This window comes from Oryx dammah, unplaced genomic scaffold (assembly GCF_014754425.2).
Source record: "Oryx dammah isolate SB20612 unplaced genomic scaffold, SCBI_Odam_1.1 HiC_scaffold_1, whole genome shotgun sequence".
Taxonomy (NCBI): Eukaryota; Metazoa; Chordata; class Mammalia; order Artiodactyla; family Bovidae; genus Oryx; species Oryx dammah.
Genome location: NW_024070185.1, coordinates 80,398,874 through 80,426,513, shown reverse-complemented (window position 1 = coordinate 80,426,513; position 27,640 = coordinate 80,398,874). Strand labels below are relative to the sequence as shown.

At 39.9% G+C, this 27,640-nt stretch overlaps 1 protein-coding gene across 1 annotated transcript in view; it reads left to right on the top strand.

Annotated features, from left to right (window-relative positions):
- Window positions 1–378: 378 nt before the first annotated feature.
- Window positions 379–27,640, top strand: part of FANCC (FA complementation group C) — a 325,895-nt gene continuing 298,633 nt past the window's right edge. The window contains exon 1 of the mRNA XM_040245158.1: window positions 379–568. The gene's annotated coding sequence lies outside the window, so the exon portion shown is untranslated. The remainder of the gene's footprint in view (window positions 569–27,640) is intronic.

The following is a 27,640-nucleotide window of genomic DNA, read 5'->3' as shown; positions in this document are numbered from 1 at the left end:
TCCAAAGAGAGATTCCCTTTTTTATGTGACTATACCTAGAAAATAATATTCTAGGCTTTGTTTAGTGGTTTTACATTCCTGACAAGACTCAATTTTTCTTTTAAAAATTTTCTGCATTTTGAACAGAATCTTGAAATTAAGCAACAACCTATTTAAAAACCCAGGGTTTTTCTCCTTCAGGTCCTTCCTGCGGTCTACTTGAAGCCCGCCACACCAGCTTAGTGCTCAGGAACAACTAAGGCAGCCTCAGTAGGACCCCTCGCCTAGGCCCGCCCCAACGGGCCGACTTCCGGCCGAGCCTGGGCCCGCGTCCCGCCCCACGAGCACAAGATTCGTCGAATTTTCCCGCGACGCCGCCGGGGTCGCTGGCCAAGCCCCAGAGTGCACTGCGAATACGTGCGCGCGCGGCTCAGCTGCCGAGCAGCCGCGGGAAAATTCCAAAAAAGTAAAAACAAAACACAAAAACCAATACGAAGCAAAGTCAAATTTTCAAGCCACAGAACCCGGGCGGTTGGCAGCCTTTCCGCCACTGCCCAAACTGCTGAAGTTGCTCTGACGCGGACCACGGGTAAGAGAGAGGCCGCAGAAAGCGAGTGAAGGCGTCTGCCTCCCTCGGGGGTCTGGCCGACACGTCAGCTTGGGGGTATGGGCTGGGGTAGGGGGGAAAGACTCGCGAGAACGTCCGCTGCGCGCACCGCATCTAGGTGAGTGAACAGGGCTCGGGCGGTGAGAGGGGCTGGGAAGTGGATAGGGGTTTGAGGTGGGGCCAACCCCGGGGGGCGGGGCCGCAGGCGAGGGGCGTGGCTAGAGGGCGGGGCAGGCTCGGGGGGTGGAGCCGACCGAGGGGTCGAGCGAAAGGGAGCCCCCCCCAGAGCTGTGGGAACTGGGGATTGCCGTTTTGCTTCTTTCTGTTCATTAAGCGGAGGCAGCTAGGTCTTCTTAAAAGGACAGGAGCAAAGGTGACTTTCTTTGCCCTGGATCCTTGGGCGCTGTGAAAAGCTCGCCATTTAAAATTCATCACCCTTTAGAACTGGCCGCCTGCTCGCCGCACCGCCCCCCGCCCCCAAAGTGCTGGGTGGTGGGGCCCAATTAGAGGAGCCCGGGGCGGTTTGTTACCCTTCCTGCTTTCCCAGCTTTGCATCTTAGGAGGAGAGGAGGGTTCTGATGGGCGATCATTTCCCAGAAACTTACTTTTTTGGAATGGCAGGCCAAATAGCGTCCAAAGCCTTTGGGAGGTGTTTTTGTTTTTGTTTTGCGGAGAGGTGGGGAGGTTTGTTTAGCTTGCTTTTTCGGTAATTTTTTACGTGGACGCGTTTACAACATGAATCCTTTATGGTCATGTTGCATGGGCTGGAAAAGTCCAGAGAGGGAAAAAAGATTTGGAGTTTTAAAAACATAGGAAATTTGGGACCAGAATGTCAAGGAAAGGCTGAGGAATTTTCCAGCAAAGACCTGTATGTGCTGCTGTGTTTGTTGTAATCTGAAATTGTTGGAAAGCTCTTGGGCTCCTGGTTTCATTCTAACCCTTTTCCCATTTAATGCATCATAACTGAGATGTGGTTGACTTATTTATTACATTAGTAGGGCCACCAATATTCAGTTCTTTCCGGATGTCATTCACCTTTAGTGGTGTGCAGCTCAAAACATTTTTTCATTACTTCCCTCAGGAGGAGAGGAAAGATTGTTACAAATGCTAGATAGAATTCATACCACCTGTTGGGATCAGTTGTACAAAAACTTTGATAGAAAACAATCATTGTGAGTTTATCCATTAAACTTAAAATGCTATTTCAATCTAATATACTGCACTAGATTCGCAGGGAAGTAAGCCCTTATATACGTTATTCATATGTGTACAAGAAAGACTGCATCAGAAAAGAATTTGCTTTTCCTAGTTATATCAAGGCCTCTTTCCAGCAGAGTAAAAGTTAGATCCTGCTTCTTTAAAATTGAGTTAATTATACCTTGGTATATTATATATTTTAATTCACCCTTTTCATTATTTAGTCATGTACTTCTTGATTGCTTGGAAAACACTTACTAAGCATACATGATTTTGGAAGATCTGAGTTTTCTATTCTGTAATAAAAACATTAACTTGATTGATTAGCTGAATGTGAAAGATGTGGTGCTGCTTGTATGTGAAACTGTGCGTGTACATTTAATAATAAATGGTACTTTTAACTAGTTCCATATTTCACCAAGTGGTTCCAGTAACAATTATACAAATTTTGTATTTATGAAAACCAGTTAAAGGTAGGCCAGCCTGGCCAGTAAAAAGTTGGATTGATTGTCCAGGCCACAGAGACAGCCTAGGAAACCTCACATCTGTGGCAGTTTCAGGTTGGTAGTGGTGGAACCTCAAGTCAGCCTGGAAATCAGCATCAAATGTATTATTATTTTAAAATTGAAGTATAGTCAATTTACAGTATTGTGTTAGTTTCAAGTTACAGTGTTTTTGCAGATTATACTCCATTACAGGTATTACAAGATAATGGGAATAATTTCATGTACTATATAGTATAGTTGTTTATCTATTTTATATGTAGTGGTTTGTATCTGTTAATCCCATACTCTTAGTTTGCCCCTCCCCCCTTTCCTTCTCTGCTTTGGTAACCACAAATTTGTTTTCTATATCTGTGAGTCTTTTTCTGTATCTATGAGTCTTTTTCTGTATTGCCTATACCTTCATTTTTATTATTTTTTTAGATTCCACATATAAGTGATACAATACAATATTTTTTTCTTTTGTCTCATTTATTTCACTAAGCATAATATCTTCCAGGTTCATCCATGTTGCTACAAATTTCATTATTTTTTATGGCTCACTTTGACTGTGTCAGTTCAGTTCAATTCAGTTCAGTCCAGTCGCTCAGTCGTGTCCGACTCTTTGCGACCCCATGAATCGCAGCACGCCAGGCCTCCCTGTCCATCACCAACTCCCGGAGTTCACTCAGACTCGCGTTCATTGAGTCAGTGATGCCATCCAGCCATCTCATCCTCTGTCATCCCCTTTTCCTCCTGCCCCCAATCCCTCCCAGCATCAAAGTCTTTTCCAATTGACTGTGTGGATCACAATAAACTGTGGAAAATTTGGAAAGAGATGGGAATACCAGACCACCTGACCTGCCTCCTGAGAAACCTGTATGCAGGTCAGGAAGCAACAGTTAGAACTGGACCATTGAACAACAGACTGGTTCCAAATAGGAAAAGGAGTACGTCAAGGCTGTATATTGTCACCCTGCTTATTTAACTTCTATGCAGAGTACATCATGAGAAATGGGCTGGAAGAAACACAAGCTGGAATCAAGATTGCCGGGAGAAATATCACTAACCTCAGATATGCAGATGACACCACCCTTATGGCAGAAAGAGAAGAGGAGCTAAAAAGCCTCTTGATGAAAGTGAAAGAGGAGAGTGAAAAAGATGGCTTAAAGCTCAACATTCAGAAAAAGAAGATGGCATCTGGTCCCATCACCTCATGGGAAATAGATGGGGAAACAGTGGAAACAGTGTCAGACTTTATTTTGGGGGGCTTCAGAATCACTACAGATGGCGATTGCAGCCATGAAATTAAGACACTTACTCCTTGGAAGGAAAGTTATGACCAACCTAGATAGCATGTTGAAAAGCAGAGATATTACTTTGCCAACAAAGGTCCGTCTAGTCAAGGCTATGGTTTTTCCAGTGGTCATGTATGGATGTGAGAGTTGGACTGTGAAGAAAGCTGAGTGCCGAAGAATTGATGCTTTTGAACTGTGGTGTTGGAGAAGATTCTTGAGAGTCCTTTGGACTACAAGAAGATCCAACCAGTCCATTCTAAAGGAGATCCATCCTGGGATTTCTTTGGAAGGAATGATGCTGAGGCTGAAACTCCAATACTTTGGCCACCTCATGCGAAGAGTTGACTCATTGGAAAAGACCCTGATGCAGGGAGGGATTGGGGGCAGGAGCAGAAGGGGACAACAGAGGATGAGATGGCTGGATGGCATCACCGACTCGATGGACATGAGTCTGAGTGAACTCCGGGAGATGGTGATAGACAGGGAGGCCTGGCGTGCTGAGATTCATGGGGTCGCAAAGAGTCGGACACAACTGAGTGACTGAACTGAACTGAATATTACATTGTTTTTGTATAATCCACATCTTAATCCAGTCATCTCTTGATTGGGTCCTTGGGTTGTTTTTATATCTCAGCTATTATAAATAGTGTTGCTATAAACATTGGGGTGCATGTACCTTTTCAGATTAGTGTTTTCGTTTTTTCCAGAAACATACACAGAGGGAATCATATGGTAGTTCTTTTCTTAGTTTTTTAAGGAGCCTCCATACCTGTTTTTCATAGTGGTTGGCACCAGTTTGTATTTCTACTAACAGTGAAGGAAGGTTCCCTTTTCTTTGCATCCCTGACAACGTTTGTTATTTGTAGACTTTTTGATAATGGCCTTTCTGATAGGTATGAGGTGATATCTCTTGTGGTTTTGATATGCATTTTTTATCATTAGTGATGTTGAGCATCTTTTCATGTGCCTGTTAGTCATCTGTATGTCTTCTTTGGAAAGATGTTTTTTCAAGTCTTCTGCCCGTATTTCGATTGGGTTGTTTAGTTTTTGATGTTAAGTGGTATGAGCTCTGTACATTTACCTCTTGTCATTTGCATAATTTGCAAATATTTTCTTGCATTCTGTAAGTTGTCGTTTTGTTTTCTTGATGGTTTCCTTTGCTGTGCAACAGTGTTAAAGTTTAATTGGGCCCCATTTTGGAGAAGAGAATGGCAAACCATCCAGTATTCTTGCCTTGAGAACCCTATGAACAGTATGAAAAGGAATAAGATATGACAGTGAAAAATGAATCCCCCCAGGTTGATTCAGTTCAGTTGGTCAGTTGTGTCCGACTCTTTGCAACTTCATGGATTGCAGCACACCAGGCTTCCCTATCCATGACCAACTCCTGGAGCTTGCTCAAACTCATGTCCATCAAGTCAGTGATGCTACCCAACCATCTCATCCTCTGTCATCCTCTTCTCCTCCTTCCTTCAATTTTTCCCAGCACCGGATCTTTTCCAATGAGCCAGTTCTTCATATCAGATGGCCAAAGTATTGGATTTTCATCATCAGCGTCAGTTCTCCCAATGAATATTCAGGACTGATTTCCTTCAGGATTGACTGGTTCGATCTCCTTGCAGTCCAAGGGACTCTCAAGAGTTTTCTCCAACACCACAGTTCAGAAGCATCAATTCTTCTGCGCTCAGCTTTCCTAATGGTCCAACTCACATCCATATATGACTACTGGAACAACCGTAGCTTTGACTATATGGACCTTTGTTGGTAAAGTAATGTCTCTGCTTTTTAATATGTCACCTAGGTTTGTCATAGCTTTTCTTCCAAGGAAAAGTGTCTTTTAATTTCATGGCTACAGACACCATCTGCAGTGATTTTGGAGCCCAAGGAAATAAAGGCTGTCACTGTTTCATTGTTTTCTCACATATTTGCCATGAAATGATGAGACTGGATGCCATGATCTTTGTTTTTTGAATATTGAGTTTTCAGCCAGCTTTTTCTCTTTCCTCCTTCGGTTTCATCAGGAGGCTCTTTAGTTCCTTTTAACTTTCTGCCATAAGGGTGGTGTCGTCTACATATCTGAGGTTGTTGATAGTTCTCCCAGCATCGTGATTCCAGCTTGTACTTCATCCAGTCCAGCACTTTGCATGATGTGCTGTGCATATAAGTTAAGTAAGCAAGGTGACGATATACAGCCTTGACATACTCCTTTCCCATTTTGAAACCAATCCTTTGTTACATGTCGAGTTATAACTGTAGCTTCTTGACCTGCATAGAGACTTCCCAAGTGGCAGGTAAGGTGGTCTGGTATTCCCATCTCTTGAAGAATTTTCCACAGTTTGTTGTGATCCACACAGTCAAAGGCTTTAGCATACTCAGTGAAGAAGTAGTAGATGCTTTTCTGGAATTCTCTTGCTTTTTAAATGATCCAGTTTATGTTGGCTATTTGATCTCTGGTTCCTCTGCCTTTTCTAAATCCAGCTTGAACATCTGGAAGTTCTCAGTTCATGTACTGTTGAAGCCTGGCTTGGAGAATTTTGAGCATTCCTTTGCTAGTGTGTGAGATGAGTGCAATTGTGCAGTAGTTTAAACATTTTTTGGCATTGCCTTTCTTTGGGACTGGAATGAAAACTGACCTTCTCTAGTCCTGTGGCCACTGCTGAGTTTTCCAAATTTGCTGGGCATATTGAGTGCAGCATTTTAATAGCATCATCTTTTAGGATTTGAAATAGCTCAACTGGAATTCCATCACCTCCACTAGCTTTGTTCATAGTGATGCTTTCTAAGGCTCACTTGACTTTGCACTCCAGGATGTCTGGCTCTAGGTGAGTGATCACACCATCATGATTATCTGGGTCATGAAGATCTTTTCTGTATAGTTCTTCTGTGCATTTTTGCTACCTCTTCTTAATATCTTCTGCTTCTGTTGGTCCATACTGTTTCAGTCCTTTAATGACACTCTAGGTTTGTAGATGTCCAATGTGCTACTGGGGAGCAGTGGAGAGATAGCTCCAGAAAGAGAGCTGGGTCAGAGTGGAAATGACCCTCAGTTGTGGATGTATCTGGTGGTAAAAGTAAAATCTGATGCTGTAGAGAACAATATTGCATAGGAACCTGGAATGTTAGGTCCATGAATCAGGGTAAATTGGATGTGGTCAAGCAGGAGATGGCAAGAGTGAAAAACGACATTTTAGAAATCAGTGAACTAAAATGGATGGGAATGGGCAAATTTAATTCAGATGGCCATTATATCAACTACTGTGGAAAATAATCCCTTAGAAGAAATAGAGTAACCCTCATAGTCAACAAAAGAGTCCAAAATGCAATACTTGGGTGCAGTCTTAAAAATGACAGAGCAATCTCAATTTGTTTCCAGAGCAAGCCATTCAACATCACAGTAATCCAAGTCTATACCCCAGCTACTAATGCCGAAGAAGCTGAAGTTGAATGGCTCTATGAAGACTTCTAGAACTTACACCAGAAAAAAAAAAAAAGGATGTTCTTTTCATCATAGAAAGTTGGAATGTAAAAGTAGGAAGTCAAGAGATACCTGGAGTAACAGGCAGAATTGGCCTTGGAGTACAATATGAAGCAGGGAAAAGGCTAACAGAGTTTTGTTGAGAGAATACACTAATGATAGCAAAAACCCTTTTCCAGCAACACAAGAGATAACTCTACACATGGACATCACCAAATGGTCAATATTGAAATCAGATTGATTATATTCTTCGCCTCCAAAGATAGAGAAGCTCTATACAGTCAGCAAAAAGACCTGGAGCTGACTGGCTCAGATTGTGATCTCTTTATTGCAAAATTCAGGCTGAAATTGAAGAAGGTAGGGAAAACCACTAGGTCATTCAGGCATGACCTAAATCAAATCCTTTATGGTTATACAGTGGAGGTGATAAATAGATTCAAGAGATTAGTTCTGGTAGATGAGTGCCTGAAGAACTATGTTCATAATGTTGTACAAGAGGCTGTGATGAAGACCATTGCAAAGAAAAGGAATGCAGGAAGCAAAGTGGTTGTCTGAGGAGGCTTTACAAATAGCTGATAAAATAAGAGAAGCAAAAAAGCAATGGAGAAAGGGAAAGATATACCAAACTGAATCCAGAGTTCCAGAGGAGAGCAGCGAGAAATAAGAAAGCCTTCTTAATTGAACAATGCAAAGAAGTAGAGGAAAACAATAGAATAGGAAAAACTAGAGATCTCTTCAAGAAAATTGGAGATATCAAGGGAACATTTCATGCAAAGATGGGCATGAGAAGAGACAGAAATGGCAAGGAGCTCACAGAAGCAAAAGAGATTAAGAAGAAGTCACAAGAATATACAGAAGAGATATACAAAAAAGGTCTTAATGACCTGGATAACCATGATGGTGTGTGGTCGCTAACCTAGAGCCAGACATCCTGGAGTGTGATATCAAGTGGATCTTAGGAAGCATTACTACCAATAAAGCTAATGGAGGTGATGGAGGCCCATTTGTTTGTTTTTGGTTTTATTTATTTTTCTGTAGAAGACTGATCTAAGAAAATACTGCTATATTTGTGTAAAACTGTTCTACCTCTGTTCTGTTTGGGGAGTTTTATGGTTTCAGGTCATAAACATTTAGGTCTTTAAACCATTTTGAGTTTATTTTTGTATGTGATGTGAGGAAATATCCTAATCTCATTGTTTTACATATGGTTGTACAGGTTTCCTAACACCAGTTATTCAAGAGACTGTCATTTCTCTATTGTATATTCTTGCCTCCTTTGTCATAGAGTAATTGACCATTGGTGATTGGATTTGTTTGGGGCTCTGTATTCTGTTTCATTGATCTGTGTGTCTGTTTTTCTGACAATACTGTGCTGTTTTGATTACTGTGGCTTTGCATTATAGTCTGAAGTCAAGGAGGGTTGTTCCTCCAGCTTTACTGTTTTTTTCTCAGGATGCTTTGGCAATTAAGGGTTTTTTTTGTAGTTCCATATAATTTTAGGATTATTTGTTTTCGTCCTGTGAAAAACATTAGGAGTATTTTGATAGGGATTACATTAAATCTGTAGATTGCTTTGGATAGTATGGGCACTTTAATAATTTTAATTCATGTAGTCCAAGCACATGAGTTATCTTTCCATTTCTATTTTATTCCCCCTTTTCTTTTGAATCATCTCAGTTTCCTTCATCATTGTTTTATAATTTTCAGAGTATAAGTCTTTTACTTCCTTTGTAAGTTTATTCTTATGTTTCTTTCTTGGGGTGTAATTTTAAATATGTTTATTGTTTTACTTTTTCTGATGTTTCATTATTAGTGAAACAGATTATTAATACAACAGATTTCTATATATTAATCTTGTATCCTGCAGTCTTGCTGATTTCATTTATTCTTATAGTTTTGGGTGGAAACTCTAAGGTTCTCTATAGAGTATCATGTCATCTGCAAATAGTGACAGTTTTACTTGTTTCCTTCCAATTTGGATACCTTTTATTTATTTTTCTTATCTTACTGCTGTGGCTAAGACTGCCAATGGAAATGACGAGTGGGCATCTTTGTCTGGATTTTTAATTTAGCTGAAAGGGTTTCAACTGAAAAAGTTGAAACTTTTAATTTCGTTTAATGGTTGGGTATTAATTGTGTTGGCTGTGGATTTGTCATAAATGTCTCTTGTTATGTTGAGATATAGTCCCACCATATCCAATTTTTTATCATGAATGAATGTTGAAATTTGTCAAATGGTTTTTCTGCATCTATTGAGATGATTGGACTTCCCCAGTGGCACTGTGGTACTGTAAATAAGCATCAACAGTGGCTACTGCTGCCTTTCCAGGCCCACAGCCTAGACCCTCTTGTCACCTTTGTGTCCCTAGATTGAGTCTTTCCCCAGCTCCTGGCTACTCTAGAGCCAGGGCCAAGCTGTGACATGGACAGAGAAGGGGCAGGGATTTTTCTCAGAGTGGACTGGGGAATGTGGCAAGGGAGCCTCTAGGACAGACCTCCCTCCTTCCTGTCTAGTGGTGAGGCAATACCTATGCACCTCTTACTAGAGGAGTCTTGACTTCTTCAGTCTTTCTATCTGTCCTAGTAGCAGCCAAGGGGGCTTGTCTCATCCATATAGGACCCCAGGACTAGGGCACTCATTCTGTGGCTTGACCCACTCACTTTCACAGGATAAGTGTCTGCTTATGTGATCTCCCTTTTCCTTTTAGTCCCCTCGCAGGGGCATAGATCTAACCCATTACTCTTCTTTCTGTCCTGCCCGATTATTTGTGTATCTTTATTATAGCTTTGATTTTATAGGAGTTCTTCTGCCAGTTTCCAGTTAGTTTTCCTTGAGAATTGTTCCACATATAGATGTATTTTTGCTGTGTTTATGGGAGAAGGTGACCTGCATGTCCTCTTATTCTGCCATCTTGATCCCCCGCCAAATGGATTTATTCAATTTTATTTTAGGCTGGGTATGTACATTTTCTGTTTTTGTTCATAGATCTTGAAAGACTGACCTTTTAGTATGAGAGTGAAGTGAAGTCGCTCAGTCGTGTCCGACTCTTTGCAGCCCCACGGACGGTAGCCTACCAGGCTCCGTGGTCCATGGGATTTTCCAGGCAAGAATACTGGAGTGGGCTGCCATTTCCTTCTCCAGGGAATCTTCCCAACCCAGGGGTCGAACCCGGGTCTCCTGCATTGCAGACAGACGCTTTACCATCTGAGCCACTAGGGAAGACTTAGTATGAAAGAACATCTACAAAAGAAGTGCATTGACTTTGCAAGTGTTTTAATAAAAATGCAGTGGAAGTAGAAAAGGAAAAACTTTAAAAGTTCATCAGAAAATAGATAAAATAGATAAAAAGGCAAATATTGAGCATTTAAAATTTTCTACTAAATATTACACTTTTTTTTGGACTTTCTTTTTTAAGAACATAAAAAATACAGATCTCTATTTTTACATATCTTTATTTTACTTTGTTTGTAGCTGTAACAGGAAAAACGTTTACCTTAAAAAGATAGCCCAAACCCGTGTAATAATGGTAACAAGCCTATCACTACCCCATGAAACACATAAAAAAAAAAAGAGAGACATTTTCGGACTAATTTTTGAAGAGACTTTGCAGAGTTGCCTGGTCTATTCATTCTTTTAGGCTCTTCAATAAACTCTGCTGAGTGTGTAGAAAACATTTCCCTGTTAAGATAGGAGCATCTACAATCTTCCTGTTAAGTTCAGTTCAGTCGCTCAGTCATGTCTGACTCTTTGCAACCCCATGAATCGCAGCACGCCAGGCCTCCCTGTCCATCACCAACTCCCGGAGTTCACTCAGACTCATGTCCATCGAGTCCGTGATGCCATCCAGACATCTCATCCTCTGTTGTCCCCTTCTCCTCCTGCCCCCAATCCCTCCCAGCATCAGTCTTTTCCAGTGAGTCAGCTCTTCTCATGAGGTGGCCAAAGTACTGGAGTTTCAGCTTTAGCATCATTCCTTCCAAAGAAATCCCAGGGCTGATCTCCTTCAGAATGGACTCGTTGGATCTCTTTGCAGTCCAAGGGCCTCTCAAGAGTCTTCTCCAGCACCACAGTTCAAAAACATCCATTCTTCAGCACTCACCCTTCTTCATGGTCCAACTCTCACATCCATACATGACCACAGGAAAAACCATAGCCTTGACTAGACGGACCTTAGTTGGCAAAGTAATGTCTCTGCTTTTGAATATGCTATCTAGGTTGGCCATAACTCTTTTTCCAAGGAGTAAGTGTCTTTTAATTTCATGACTACAGTCACCATCTGCAGCGATTTTGGAGCTCCCCAAAATAAAGTCTGACTCTGTTTCCACTGTTTCCCCATCTATTTCCCATGAAGTGATGGAACTGGATACCATGATCTTCGTTTTCTGAATGTTGAGCTTTAAGCCAACTTTTTCACTCTCCACTTTCACTTTCATCAAGAGGCTTTTGAGTTCCTCTTCACTTTCTGCCATAAGGGTGGTGTCATCTGCATATCTGAAGTTATTGATATATCTCCCGGCAATCTTGATTCCAGCTTGTGTTTCTTCCAGTCCAGTGTTTCTCATGATGTACTCTGCATAGAAGTTAAATAAGCAGGGTGACAATATACAGCCTTGACGTACTCCTTTTCCTATTTGAAACCAGTCTGTTGTTCCATGTCCAGTTCTAACTGTTGCTTCCTGACCTGCATACAGATTTCTCAAGAGGCAGGTCAGGTGGTCTGGTATTCCCATCTCTTTCAGAATTTTCCACAGTTTATTGTGATCCACACAGTGAAAGGCTTTGGCATAGTCAATAAAGCAGAAATAGATGTTTTTCTGGAACTCTCTTGCTTTTTCCATGATCCAGCGGATATTGGCAATTTGATCTCTGGTTCTTCTGCCTTTTCTAAAACCAGCTTGAACATCAGGAAGTTCACGGTTCACGTATTACTGAAGCCTGGCTTGGAGAATTTTGAGCATTACTTTATTAGCATGTGAGATGAGTGCAATTGTGCGGTAGTTTGAGCATTCTTTGGCATTGCCTTTCTTTGGGATTGGAATGAAAACTGACCATATCTCTAATAACAGGAAAGCAGAGTTCATATAAAAATCACCTTTTGGAAACTGTATCCTCTTTTCTAAATAATTAAATGATTTTTAGTAAATTTAGAAGATTTTTGAGATTGTGCAGTGACCCCAGCAATTCAGTTTTAGAAATTTAACATCACCTTAAAATAAGTTTACCTCTGCAGGCTTTGTACTGAGACCTGGTGCTGGCTTTAGCCTCATTGATTTGCTTTCTATCACTATCAATTAGCCTTTTATAGAGATGGATTTATGAAAGAAGTGCCGTCTTATGCCTGGCTTCATTTAGCGTAATGGTTTTGAGATTCATCCATGTTGTAGCATGTATCCATAGTTTGTTCCTGTTTATTGATAAATAACCATTGTATGACTATACTACGTTTTCTTTATCCATTCATCAGTTGATGGACATCAGTTGTTTTCACTTTTTAGCTATTATGAATAATGCTGCTGTGAACATTCATGTACAAGTCTTTGTGTGGACATACGTTCTCATTTTTCTTGGATAAATACCCATGAGGAAATTACTGGGTTGTGTAGTAGTTTCAAGTTTTAATTTTTTAAGAAACAGCTAAACTGTTTTCCAGTATGGCCATACCATATCATGTTCCCACAAGCATTGTGTGAGAGTTTCAATTTTTCCATATCGTGACTTGTTATTGCATCTTTTTTTGATAGCCATCTTAGTATGAATTAGTATCTGATATTAGTTTTAATTTGCATTTCTCTATTGGCTAATGATGTTGAACATATTTTCATGTAGTTATATACTGTTCCTATGTTGTCTTTGAAATGTCTACTGAAATCTTTTGTCCATTTTTTGGATTGGTTTGCCTTCTTATTGGGCTGTACACATTCTTTGTGTATTCTGGGTACAAGCCCAATATATGTTTTATAAATTATTTCAGTAAGTAATTTATTACCCAGCCTGTTGCTTGTCTTTTCATTTTCTCCATGGTATCTTTTGAAATACAAGTTTTTATTTTGAAGAAGTCCAGTTTATCAGTTTTTTTAAAAATAATGCTTTAGGTTTATGTTCAGTTTCTGTTAACTTTTGTGTATGGTATGCAGTATGGGTCCAAATTCATCTTTTTTGTGTGTATGGATATCCAGTTGTTTTAGCATTATTTGTTGAGGAAAAATAAAAAGATCCTTTTCCCATTTAATTGCCTTTGCACCTTTGTCAAACATCAAGTGACTTTAGGATTGACTGGATATATCTTTGTATCTAGATGCCTTTAATTTTTTCTTTTTTTGCCTAGAACCTCCAATACGTTGTGAACAGAAGTAAGGAGTGTGGATCTTATTGACTTGTTCCTGATCTTAGGGAGAAAGCATTTAATCTTGTGTGCCCCATGCACAGTGAGGCCAAACAAAATTGAAAAGTCGGTGTTTGAAGCTCAGAAAGGTTTATTGCAGGGCCATGCAAAGAGACAGGTGGCTTATTTCTCCCTAAAACTCCCCAAGTCCCAAACTCCCTGAAGGGTTACAGCAAAGCATTTTTAAGGGCAAAGTGAGGAACGGGTGCCCTTGTGAAATGTTGTCGCTGAACCATGAAAGACGCTGGGATTCTTGGCCTCCGGAGAAGAATTCAGTCCGGGGCCAGAGACGAGGCTTGATCACTCAGAGCTTTTGTGTAGTAAAGTTTTATTAAAGTATAAAAGGGATAGAGAAAGCTTCTGACACAGACATCAGAAGGGGGCAGAAAGAGTGCCCCATCGCTAGTATTAGCAATGGAGTTATATACTTTTAATTAGTTACTACAGTGAATCAAAAGAATGTCTGGTGGTTGTAAAGACCTTACTAGACCTACTCCCATAATTTACATTTTTAGATTACAGGATTAGCCAGAAGGTTTTTTTAAGAGACTGTCCTCAAGCAGGATCAGTCAGTCAGTCAGTTCAGTCGCTCAGTTGTGTCCGACCCTTTGCGACCCCATGAATCACAGCACGCCAGGCCTCCCTGTCCATCACTAACTCCCGGAGTTCACTTAGACTCACGTCCATCGAGTCAGTGATGCCATCCAGTCATCTCATCCTCTGTCATCCCCTTCTCCTCCTGCCCCCAATCCCTCCCAGCATCAGAATCTTTTCCAATGAGTCAACTCTTCTCATGAGGTGGCCAGAGTACTGGAGTTTCAGCTTTAGCATCATTCCTTCCAAAGAAATCCCAGGGCTGATCTCCTTCAGAATGGACTGATTGGATCTCCTTGCAGTCCAAGAGACTCTCAAGAGTCTTCCCTAACACCACAGTTCAAAAGCATCAATTCTTCAGTGCTCAGCCTTCTTCAGAGTCCAACTCTCACATCCATACGTGACCACTGGAAAAACCATAGCCTTGACTAGATGGACCTTTGTTGGCAAAGTAATGTCTCTGCTTTTTAATATGCTGTCTAGGTTGGTCATAACTTTTCTTCCAAGGAGTAAGCGTCTTTTCATTTCATGGCTGCAATCACCATCTGCAGTGATTTTGGAGCCCCCCAAAATAAAGTCTGACACTGTTTCCACTGTTTCCCCATCTATTTCCCATGAAGTGATGGGACCAGATGCCATGATCTTCATAATACATTATTGTCATATAATCCTAAGGAATGTAGAGGGAAAAAAAGTTTGTCCTTTCCTCCTCCTTGAGAATTCCAGACCCCTCTCTCCTTGGGGACCCCTGGACTTCTTATCAACCTGCCTAGGAATTGACTCTCTCACTTGGTTGGTTGGTTGTTGCAGGCTGCTGGTGCAGGAATTCTTTTTTCTTGCAGCTGTCCACATAGGTCAGGTCATGATGTTGTTGTAAACCTCCAACAAGTGTTATTCCCTCCTCTGCAAATTTTTATCTGTTGAAAATAGGCTATCCTATATATTTCAGACTATATGCAATCATTGTTAACTAAAGCAAAAAAAATAGGTCTAATGTGGAGTCAGATTTTTTCTTCCCTATTACTCTTTTACCAATAGGAATGATGGTAGCACTGTGATCTTTTTAGAAATGCCCTTTCAGAAAGTTGGGGAACTTCCCTTCTGTTCCCAGATTGTTGAGAGTTTGTATCATGTTGGATTTTGTTAGATGCTTTTCTGCATCTATTGAGATAACCATGTGGTTAGTTACTTTATTCTTTTAATATAACTCATTATATTAGTTGATTTTTTAATGTTATACTGGCTTTGCATTCCTAGGATAAATCCCACTTGGTCGTGGTATATAATCCTTTTTGTGTGTTACTGGATTTAGTTTAGTAATGTTTTGTTTAGGATTTTGTGTCTGTGTTTTTGAGGAATATTGGCAGGTAATTTTCTTGTGCTGTCTTTGACTGATCTTATGGTAATTCTGGCATTTTAATATGAGTTGGGAAGTGTTCTCTCCTCTTACATTTTCTGAAAGAGTTTGTAAAGGATTAGTATTATTTCTTTTTTAAATATTTGGTGGAATTCATCCATGAAGTTATCTGTTCATGAATTTTTCTTTATTGGAAGAATTTAAATGACAGGTTCAATGTCTTTACATGTTACAGGTCAATTTTGATTTTCTCTTTCTTCTTGAGTAAGTTTTGGTTGCTTCTCTCTAGGATTTTTCCTCCCTATTATCTAAGTTGTGTTATTTGTTGGCATAAGAGTGATCCTATAGAGTCAATAATGATGCCTCCTGTTTCATTTCTGATTGGGGTAGATACTGTCTTTCTCTTCTTGCTCAGTGTAGCTAAAAGTTTATTGGTTTTGATATTTTCAAGAACCAACTGTTTGTTCCATTGATTTTTACCTATTATTTTTCTGTTTCCATTGATTTCCACTGTAATCTTTATTATAGCTTTCCTTCTGCTTGCTTTAGGTTTAGTTTGTTGTTCTTTTTCTAGTTTCTTAAGGTAGGAGCTTAAGTTATTGATTTGAGACCTTTATTCTTTTCTAATACAACTGTTCAGTTACAAATTTCTCTTTAAGCACTGCTTAGGCTGCATCGCCCAAATTTTGATATGTTTATGTTTCTGTCATCAGTTCAAGATATTTTGAGTTTACTATGTGATCTCTTTTTTGAGCCATTGGTTATTTAGAAGTGTGGGTTTAATTTCCAGATATTTTAGGATTTCATGTGTGTTTATTATTGATTTCCAAATTTAAGTCCATTGTGGTCAGAACATGTGCTTTTAAAATTTATTAAGGTCTCTTGTTTGATTGTATAACAACTAACAACTGTATTTCTGCCCAAGATAAAGCTATTCTTACAAGTGAAGAAATTTTTTTCTTTCTCCAAATGAGCAAATGCACAATTCCAAGAGTCATTGTATTAATTGCTTACTATGTCACATTTCAAAGTCATCCATGGCTTAGTCACTCAGCCGTGTCTGAGCCTCTGTGACCCCAGGCCTGTAGCCTGTCCATGGGGATTCTCCAGGCAAGAATAATGGAGTGGGTTGCCATGTCCTCTTCCAGGGGATCTTCCCAACCCAGGGATCAAACCCAGGTCTTCCGCATTGCAGGCAGATTCTTTACCATCTGAGCCACCAGGGAAGCCCAAGAATACTGGAGTAGGTAGCCTATCCCTTCTCCAGGGGACAGGCTTCCCGACCCAGAAATTCAACCAGGTCTCCTGCATTGCAGGCGGATTCTTTACAAGCTGAGCTAACTCTGTGACTCAACAATTCCTTTGCTACATGTGTATACATCAGGATGTGTAAACCTGTGCTCCAGGAGCGTCATTCGAAACAGCAAAATCGCCAGCTGGTTGAGGCCACTGTGGCGCTCCTCCTTCGCCACTGTGCGCTGGCAGTCTGGGCACACTCACAGCAGCAGGTGTAGCACGCTGTTGCCCTTGGGCACCATGGACAGGGCCAGTTTGCTTAGTCTTCACTCCACTCTCTAAGAATGAAGAGTCCTTCCGTCCTCTTCTGCACAGGAGACAGTAACCCCCAGCGGGGTAGGGTGGTGGTCTATGATTCATGCCAAAATTAAAAGGAGTCTCTAAACACTTTCTAAAATCACCCATAGTCCCACTGAATGTTCTATTGTGTAAAGACAAAATTGTAAAGCCATCTTCTAACGACTTGTCAATAAAATAAAAATGGTAAGGAAAGGGAAGGAAATTTATTAACATGTGTGTGTGTATGTGTATATGTATATATATAATGTATATTAACACATATATATATACATACACATATAATGACAAATAGAAAATATGTAAAACTGTTACAATCCTTGTTCCTCTAGTTGACCACAAGGCCATAACTGATATCCATGACTTCTTTGTACAACTTATTCTGTATTTTCTTGGCTCTCAGCCAGAGCCTTAGAAGGTTAGAGTTTTTTCTTGTTAAATGAGCAAAGCTTTATCCTTGAAGGATCTGAGCTTCAGAGCCTTCTCTTGCTCTGATTCTACTCAAAGCAGGCAGCTTTACCCATAACTCTGTAGATGAGTCAAAATAGTGCATGCAAATGTGATATGTGTTGTCTTCAAAATTCAAAGAAATTATTGCACAACTGGGCTTCTTTTCATGATAGGTGGTACATTTTAGAGCAGCTTATATTTCACCTGCAGAGTATATATCTTGCATGCTCCAGATCAAGAATCGGCAAACTATGGCCTGTGGGTCTGATTTGGCCTATTACCTGTTTTTGTATGACTTGTAAGCTAAGAATTTTAAAAAATATTTTTAAGTGTTTGGGAAAAAAAAAAAGAATATATGACAGAATCCTTAAAGCCCCAAATATTTACTATGTGGACCTTTATAGAGGAAGTTTGCTAACTTCTGCTTCAAACTATTAAACCCCATTTACTTCACTGAGGTGGGTGACCCATGAGTTCCTCTGGGGTTTACTGGCATGTGTGTTAAGAAGGCATCCAAAGTACTTTGTCATTTCCTGTTCATCAGATCTAGTCAGCATGGTTGTGTTCTAGTAGTAGATCAGTGTGATATTTTATGTACTGTCAGGAGAAGTGCCTCTCGCTCCTGCAGCCCACAAGACTTCCTCAGCGTCCAGCTTCTGTAGCTTGAGTGATTCCTCAGAGCTCAGCTTCCCCACTGCCTGGCTCCTGGGACCTGCAGTTCCTCTCGCAGGCTCCTGGGCAAGTGCTGCCCCTCTGGTGCCCAGTCCTGTGGTGCACTGGGGCTGGTAGCACTTAGTCGCCTGCAGCTTGCCCCATCATTCCCCTTGGGTGATTTTTTTTTGATAGAGTGCCTCTGGTGAGACATTTCCTTGCAACTAGGTTTTCCTGGCACCATGTAGGGTAGGTATCTGGCAAGTTACAAAAGCTGGATTTCCATCAAGTTCTACTGGCACAGCACCCATAGAGGCTTCACTGTCATTTGGTGAGCCATGGTTGTTTCCTCTCCAATAAGATTTAGACCTTATTGGGTGCCTGGTAGGTAGAGTCAGAGGGGGTATTGTTCTTGGGCGCTAAATTCTAGCACTAGAAAGTAGTGGGTGCTGTTTATATCTGCTATTCCTATATTCTTTAGATTTCTTTTTACTTTTGACTAGCCAGTCTCCTGGTTAACTCAGTTATAGTGACTAATTCTTTATATTTGATTTCCCTTATTCAAACTGCTGTGAGGTTTTTTTCCTTCTGATTGGACCCAGGTTGATCTATTATCTTTGCTTCTAACTTCATACGAGATAGTAAATGGTGAGAGTAATTAGCTTATTCATTTTCTTCAACTGTGAAAGTAAAACTTTAGGATTATTGTCACTTCCAAATCACAAAAGGTAGGTTTTGATGAGATTATGTCATCCTTTTGTGTAGTGATGAACTGGACTTTATAGTTCTTTGCTTCTTTCAGGCCTTTGAAAAATAGAGTATAGGTGTCAAGGGAAGTGGGGTTAGGGAGTAAGAGGGAAGGGGAAGAGGAAAGGAATTGGTGCTGTGGTCAGTGTTATGGCATCCAGTGGGTAGGACCCCGGATGGCATGATTTTACATCTGTCTGGCTATACTTCTTATTATCCTTTATCCCATGGTTTTCATTTTTCAGATTTTTAGGGCTGTAGTTTTTTCATTTTCCTTTAGAAGCCCAATGCTGATTTTGTAATATAGAATATATGTTATATGTAACATTTTTAATGTTTAATCTGTTTTTGTATAATCTGAGATCTGGAGTCAGATATTCTGCTAACTACCCATAAGATAGTTAGAGACTGCTGTTTTTTACATACACATGCAATTATTCAGGGCAGGCATTATTTAAACATTTGAGTTTGGCTCTGTGATCCCTTACCTAGTCAGCTTTGAAGGTGCAGAATTGTTAAACTGATTGACTTCTTTCTTAGGAATTTGGAGGGGCTCGTTAGCTTAATTACTTCCAACACCCTCTTGGAGCTGGTTCCTTTGTTGTTTTTTATTCAGAGTAATCACATTATACATCCTCCTTGTACTTAACCCTGATCCCATTTCTCTGATTCTGTTTGTACATTTATGTGCTGTACCCATAGATTTCCTTACCAAGCCCTGATTGCTTGATGATCATTTCTGGTCCTTATGCACTGTTGTTCATACTATTGTCTTATGTGTGTATGCTGTATTTCCACAACTCTTTGCCTGCTGCTTCACAATTGTTGACCTTGTTGGGTGCCTACCCAGCACCTTTTCTTGCTTTTCTCCTTCCTAACAGTGCCTGGATTTTCTTTCAAAAGTCACTGTTATATAGACTCTGGGGAATACCAGTCTCGCTACTAGCTTCTCACTCTGGTTGTCTTAAACAATTTGCCTTAAATTAGTAACATTTGCATGATCACAGTCATTGGTTAGGGATGGGCATAAGTTTAAGCAAATACAGTCCGAAAAACATCTGAGGTCTCTTACTTGGGCTGCTAGAGGAGATGTGTATACTCTCTTTTTTGGTGGTATATTGTATAATGGGACTCCCATAATGACTGACCTATTTTGCTGTCATTAGGGGATTAGGATGGAGCTGGATCAATCATGAGGTCTGCCCTATCTCCAGATTTGCCAGTTTCTTTTTTTCTTTCTTTTAAAAAATTATTTATCTTTTGATTTAGTAATACATATAAGTGATATAAAATTCCCCATAGTGCAAAAACCTAACCTTGAACAATTACCTAGTTGCCTTCCACAGAGCTTATCACTGTAATCCTAAAGCATATATTTTCTCCATAAGGTGTATCAAAGCCTTCCTGTGTTTAGTAATACTAGTTAGCACTTGAGTGCTATGCTTAGGGGACATTTTAAACAGCCCCCTGTGGAACTGCTGGATCATATGGTAGTTCTACTTGTAATTTTTTGAGGAATCTTCATAGTGTTTGTCATAATGGTTGTACCAATTTACATTCCCACTAACAGTACACAAGAGTCTTTTCCACATTCTCGTCTACACTTGATATTTCTTTTTTTTTAAATAATAGCCATTCTAACATATGAGATGATACATCATTATGGTTGTGATTTGCTATGATTTGGCTGTAATTGGGATGTGATTTGCCCTGATGACTAATTATATCGAGCAATTCATTGACCCTTAGCCATCTGTATGTCTTCTTTGGAAAAATATGCAGATCCTCTGCCTATTTTTTAGTTGGGTTGTTTGGGTTTTTTTTTTGATGTTGAATTTGAGTTTGTAATATTTTATATATTAACTCCTTATTGGATATAGGATTTGCATATATCTTCTTCCAATCAGTAGGTTACCTTTTTGTTTTGATGATGGGGAAGCTTCAGGATGGGAAACATTTTAGTTTGATATAGCCCCATTGCTGACTTTTGCTTTTGCTTCCCTTGTTTTAGGAGTCCACTCCAAAAAAAACAGAAAATTACAAAGACCAGTGTCAGTGAAGTTATTGCCTACGTTTTTCTCTAAGAACTTCATGGTTTCAGGTGTTAGATTTTTTTCCCTTTCCAGTTTATTGAGATATAATTAACATGTTGCGCTCTCTAAGTTTAAAGTGTATAGCATAATGATTTGACTTATATACATCATGAAATGATTATCACAATAAGTTTAGTGAACATCCACCATCTCATATGGATACAAAATTTTAAAAAATAGAAAAGGATTTCTTCTTGTGATGAGAAATCAGGACTTACTCTCATAACACCTTTCTTGCATACCATAGAACAGTGTTAATTATATTATCATGTTGTACATTGCATTCCTAAGACTCATTTACCTTTTTTCTAACTTTTTTGAAGTATAGTTGATGTACAATATTCTATAAGTTTCAGGTATACAACATAGTGATTTGCAAATTTTAAAAGTTATACTCTTGTTTATAATGATAAACTATTGGATATATTCCCTGTACTTATTTATCCTATAACTGGAAGTTGTATCTTTTGATTGCTTTCATCCAGTTCCCTTTTCCCCCTAACTCCTGCCTCTGGTAACCACAAACCTGATCTCTTTTTCTGTGAGTTTCTTTATTTTTGAAGAATAACTGGCTTACAACACCCTGTTAGTTCCTGTTACACAAAATAAAGATTTGGTATTTCTGTACTTTTCAAAATGATCACCATAAGTCTAGTTATTATGTTATCATACAAACATATTACACAATTACTGACTCTATTCCCCACACTGTACATCACCATCTGTCTAATCTATCTGTGATTATTTTAAATTGCTGATCTCTTAAGCTCTAACACATTTTAACAATCCTTCATTTTTACTGTTTTGACATATTTTACATATTTTTGTGTTTTGTATCTCTTAATTACTTATTGTGGATATAGATGTTTTATTGTTTTTGTCTTTCCTATTATCTTTATACATGGCTGATTTACTACCTTTACTGTGTATTTGACCTTATCAATGAGACATTTCCTTTTATAATTTTCATGTTTCTAGTTGTGGCCTTTTTTGCATAGAGAAGTCCCTTTAATATTTGTTGGAAAGCTGGTGTGGTGGTGCTGAACTCAGCTGCTTTCCTGTAAAACTTCTGATCTCTCCTTTAAATCTGAATGAAAGCCTTGTCAGGTAGAGTATTATTCTTGGTTGTAGGTTTTTCACTTTCATCACTTTAAATATATCATGCCACTCCCTTCTGGCATGTAGAGTTTCTGTTGAAGTTAGCTGATAGCCTTATTGGAATTCACTTGTTCTTGTTGCTTTTTCCTTTCTGATTTTATTAGTCTCTCTTTATCTTTAATTTTTGTCATTTTAATTACAATGTGTTATTGGGTTGACCCTGTTTGAGGTACCTCCTGAACCTGGCTGGATATCTGTTTCCTTTCCTAGGTTAGGGAAGTTTTCAGCTATTGTGTCTTCAAATATGTTCTCTGTCCTTTCTTGCTCTCTTCTTCTGGGATACCTATAATGTGAATGTTAGTATGTTTGATGTTTTCCCAGAGGTCTCTCTATTCTTTTTTCTATTCTGCTTCAGTGATTTTCACTACTCTTTTTCAGCTTGCTGATCCATATCTTTGTATCTTTTAATTTATTTTTGATTCCTTCCAACTGATTGGAAAAGACTCTGATGCTGGGAGGGATTGGGGGCAGGAGGAGAAGGGGACGACAGAGGATGAGATGGCTGAATGGTATCATTGACTTGATGGATGTGAGTCTGAGTGAACTCCGGGAGTTGGTGATGGACAGGAAGGCCTGGCATGCTGCGATTCATGGGGTCGCAAAGAGTCGGACACGACTGAGCAACTGAACTGAACTGAACTGAACTGAATGTATTACCTAGTTCTTCTTTATATTTTCCAATTCTTTGTTAAAAACTTCCACTTTCTCAATCTGTTCATCCAATTTTCTCCTGAATTGTTTGAACATTTTTATAATCATTACCTTGAACTTTCTATTGAGTAGATTGCCTTAACTTCTGTTGAGTTGAATGCCTTAACTTTTCTTCTGGGGTCTCATTTTATTCCTTTGTTTTGAACATATTCCTTTGTTGCCTCATTTTGCCTAATTTGCTGTTTTTTTATTTCTATATATAGTTAGTTAGTTTGTTAGTTAAGTCGCTCAGTCATGTCTGACTCTTTGCAACCCTGTGGACTGTAGCCTACCAGGCTTCTCCATCCATGGGATTCTCCAGGCAAGAATACTGGAGTGGGTTGCCATTTCCTTCTCCAGGGGATCTTCCTGACCCAGGGATCGAACCCAGGTCTCCTGCATTGCAGGCAGACGGTTTAACCTCTGAACCACCAGGGAAGCCCCATATATCTGGTACTGATATGGCTACCACCAATGTCTGTGCTTCCAGAGTGAGTTCCAGTTGCCTCCCACCTCTCTGGTAGGTTAATTATATTTACAAACTTTGGAGAAGGACCTTTTGTTGGAAATGTTCTGTGTGTCTCAGCAGTGCATTCCCTTCTTGTCACTAGAACTGTGTACTCTAGGGATGCCCTCTATAGGCTGTGTGGGTCCTTCTGTTGTGGGTTGCTGAGTAGCCAGGAGTAGCTGGCCCTGGTCCACTTGATTGCCAGGTCTGACCTTGTGTGCAGGCTGCCAGCCACTGGTGGATGGTATTGGGTCCTAGTATGGCTGGCTGCATGGCCAGAGGAATCCCAGTCCTGATGTTGGTGTACTGGTAGGTGGGGCTGGGTTGTATAGTATTTGACTGTAGAGCCCCTGGGATCCAAGAGCTAGTGGCAGCCTGCATAGGTGGGGCAGTTGTCCCAGGGATCCCAGGATTGCTGTCTCTCCATTGGTCCTGGCTGGTCCCAGCACTAGTGGGACCCCTGGGGATGGAGCCCCATTCCGAGGTCTCTGGCTGTAGAGCCGTGGGGGTCCCAGGGCTACTGCTGGTGCATTGGTGTGCTGGGCTGGATCCTGTGCCCTCTGGTGATCAGGGCCAATCCCAGGGTTCTGTGGGCTTAGATGGTCTTAAGGCAGCAGGTCTGCTGGTGGAGGTTGTGTCTCAGCCCTGCTAGTTGTTTGGCCAGAGTTATCTCAGTACTGCTGCCTACAGGTTGGTGGACATGCCTGAGTCTTAGCACTTACAGGCTAGAGGAGTGATTCCAAAATGGTGCTTATCAGCACCAGTGTCCACCAGGTAGAATGAGCTTCCAAAAATGGCTACCACCAGTGTCTGTGCTTCCAGAGTGAGTTCCAGTTGCCTCCCACCTCTCTGGGAAGCTTTTCAAAATCAGCAGCTGAGTCTGACCCAGGCTCCTTTCAAATGACTGCTTTTTCTCTAGGTCCTAGAATGTGTGAGATTTTGTGTGTGCTCTTTAGGAGTGGAGTCTCTATTTTACACAGCCCTCTGGCTCTCCTGAAAGTAATCCACTCTGACTTTTAAATGTTCTGGAGGCTTATCTCAGTGTAAGACCCCTGAGATGGGGAGCCTGATGAGTATCTTGGACTCCTTGCTCCTTGGAGAGAACCTCTGTGCAACTGTAATTATCCTCACATTTGTGAGTTGACTATCTGGTATGGGTCTTGACTACCCTGCATCTCCACTTCTCCTTCCCTTTGTGGTTCCTTCTTTGTATCTTTTGTTTTAGAAGGTCTTTTTTGCTAATCTTCTCATCAGGAGGTTTTTCTCACCAGCAGTTGTCCATGGGAGAAGGTGAGCTTGGGGTCTTCCTACTTGTTCATCTTGGCCGCTCCCTCTCATTCAAATCTTTAATTTGTGTTAATTTTGTATATGGCGTAAGATGGTGGTCTAGTTCCATTCTTTTGCATATGACTCTCCAATTTTCCCATTTATTAAAGAGACTATCCTTTATCCATTGTATGTTGCTTGTTCCTTTGTCAGAAATTAATTTTTCAGGTATATGTGGGTTTGTTTCTAGACTTTCAGTTCCATTGGCCTTTGTTTTTGTACCAGTACCATACTGTTTTGATTTTATTAGCTTTGTAGTATAGTTGCAAACCAGGGCTTTTGATACCTCCAGCTTTGTTTTTCTTCTTCCAGATTGTTTTGGCTAGTGAGGATCTTTAGTGGTGGACATGAGTTTGAGGGAACTCCAGGAGATAGAAAAGGACAGGGAAGCCTAGTGTGCTTCATGGGGTTGCAAAGAGTCAGACACAACTGAATGACTGAATAACAACAACAAATTTTAGAATTATTTGTTTCAGTTATGTGAATATGCCATTTGAATTTTGATTGGGATTACACTGAATCTGTATATTGCTTTAGGTAGAATGGACATTTCAACAATATGAATTCTTAGCCTCATTTGCAGCTAAGCACAGCCATATGATTCTTTTAATCGATAGGTTTTAAGCAGGTTACTTCCAGGTAGAAATATTTAGCTATAGAAGAATGACCTGGCTGTCTCTCTTCCTGAAGTAGTGATTATGGATGCAAGGTGCTAAAATGTCAGAGCTTCTATTGTCTTGGATCCACAAGTGAGTAAGCAGACCACTCTCATTCCCTTCACGTCCCATATACACACTGAACGTACAGCATGAACAAAAACTTACCTTAACGTAACTTATTTTGACTTATAAAGTTAGGTTTCTCTTGCTAGCAACTAAAAGCATCCTAGGTGATATAGTTTATAATTCCTTGTACATGTGATATACACAGTATATGCAGGTTATACATTCAGAATGATCTGCAAAACTTATACTTGTTTGAAGAAATCATTTGTACTTAACTCTACCTTGCTGAATTTGGGGTACTCAAGCATAGCCTTGTAAAACATGAATTATGATGATTCTTTATCCTGTCCTTGCAAATCAATGTTTACAACAAAAGGCTATCTAGAATGCACGTTTAGATGCTTGTAATTTCTAGTGAGACTCATTTCTGCTTTTATTTGAAGCTGTTATCTATGTATCTGTAATCTCAGGCTTTGAGAGTGAGTAAACTTGTATCAGTGTCATAAGCATGATACTTTATATACCAAGTGGCATTTTCTGCTGTATTTGGCAGAGAAAAATATCCTGCTTCTGATTCTGATCAGAATCATTAGACTTAGTCATTATGCAAAAATATTGGCAAAGCTAGTGCACGTTTTGCCTGCTGAGAAGTATTTGGATAAATTGGTATTTTTTTGAGACTGCATCCAGTTTTAGAAGTAACACACATAAAAATATTTTTATATGAAGTACTGTAATAAGGATGATTTTCTTTTTAAGTTGAGTGATATAAATTAAGATAAGTACAATGAGAAATATCTTGAATTTTGTTAGTGATTTTCCTAACGTCACATTTAGGAACATCAACATTTAGTATAGTATGGAGCTATACTAAAAGCTTGAAATTTATTTCACTATATGAAAGATTCTGTATCTCCATTTAGTTCTGCAAATGTGTACACTATACATTTAATGTATGGCTAATACTGTGCTAAGTTCTTTTCATTTTAAAATAATTTGTTTAATTTTGAAATTATTTGAGTTATTAAAGACTTATCTCTTCTTGAGACAGAATGGTTAAAATAAGACAAGTGTTTGAAAATATTCTTATACTTGATTAGAATAATCTCTGGTTGTGTTGTTTTGTGGCCACAGTGGCTATGAGTATCTGACTATAAATTATTTTTAAACCATTTTATTTTGAAGTTTTACTGATAGACAGTGAGCTATACATAGCTCAGTTCAGTTGAGTTGCTTAGTTATGTCCAACTGTTTGCGATCTCATGGGCTGCAGCATGCCAGGCTTCCCTGTCCATCACCAATTCCCAGAGTTTACTGAAACTCATGTCCATTGAGTCAGTGATGCTATCCAACCATCTCATCCTCTGTCGCCCCCTTCTTTTCCCACCTTCAGTCTTTCCCAGCATCAGGGTCTTTTCCAGTGAGTCACTTCTTCGCATCAGGTGGCCAAAGTATTGGAGTTTTAGCTTCATCATCAGTCCTTCCAATGAATATTCAGGACTGGTTTCCTTTAGGATGGACTGGTTGGATCTCCCTGATGTCCAAGGGACTCTCAAGAGTCTTCTCCAATGCCACAGTTCAAAAGCATCAATTCTTCAGTGCTCAGCTTTCTTTATAGTCCAACTCTCACATCCATACATGACTACTGGAAAAACCATAGCTTTGACTAGACAGACCTTTGTTGGCAAAGTAATGTCTCTGCTTTTTAATATGCTGTCTAGGTTGGTCATAACTTTTCTTCCAAGGAGCAAGCATCTTTTAATTTCATGGCTGCAGTCACCATCTGCAGTGATTTTTGGAGCCCCCCAAAATAAAGTTTGTCACTGTTTCCACTGTTTCCCCATCTATTTGCCATGAAGTGATGGGACCAGATGATATGATTTTAGTTTTCTAAATGTTGAGTTTTAAGCCAGCTTTTTCACTCTCTTTCACTTTCATCAAGTGACTCTTTAGTTCTTCTTCGCTTTCTGCCATAAGGGTGGTATCATCTGCATATTTGAGGTTATTGATATTTCTCCTGGCAATCTAGATTCCAGCTTGTGCTTCTTCCAGCCTAGCGTTTCTCATGATGTACTCTGCATAAAAGTTAAATAAGCAGAGTGACAATATACAGCCTTGATGTACTCCTTTCCCTATTTGGAACCAGTCTGTTGTTTCATATCCAGTTCTAACTGTTGCTTTTTGACCTGCATACAGATCTCAGGAGGCAGGTCAGGTGGTCTGGTATTCCCATCTCTTTCAGAATTTTCCACAGTTTGTTGTGATCCACACAGTCAAAGGCTTTGGTATAGTCAATAAAGCAGAAGTAGCTGTTTTTCTGGAGCTCT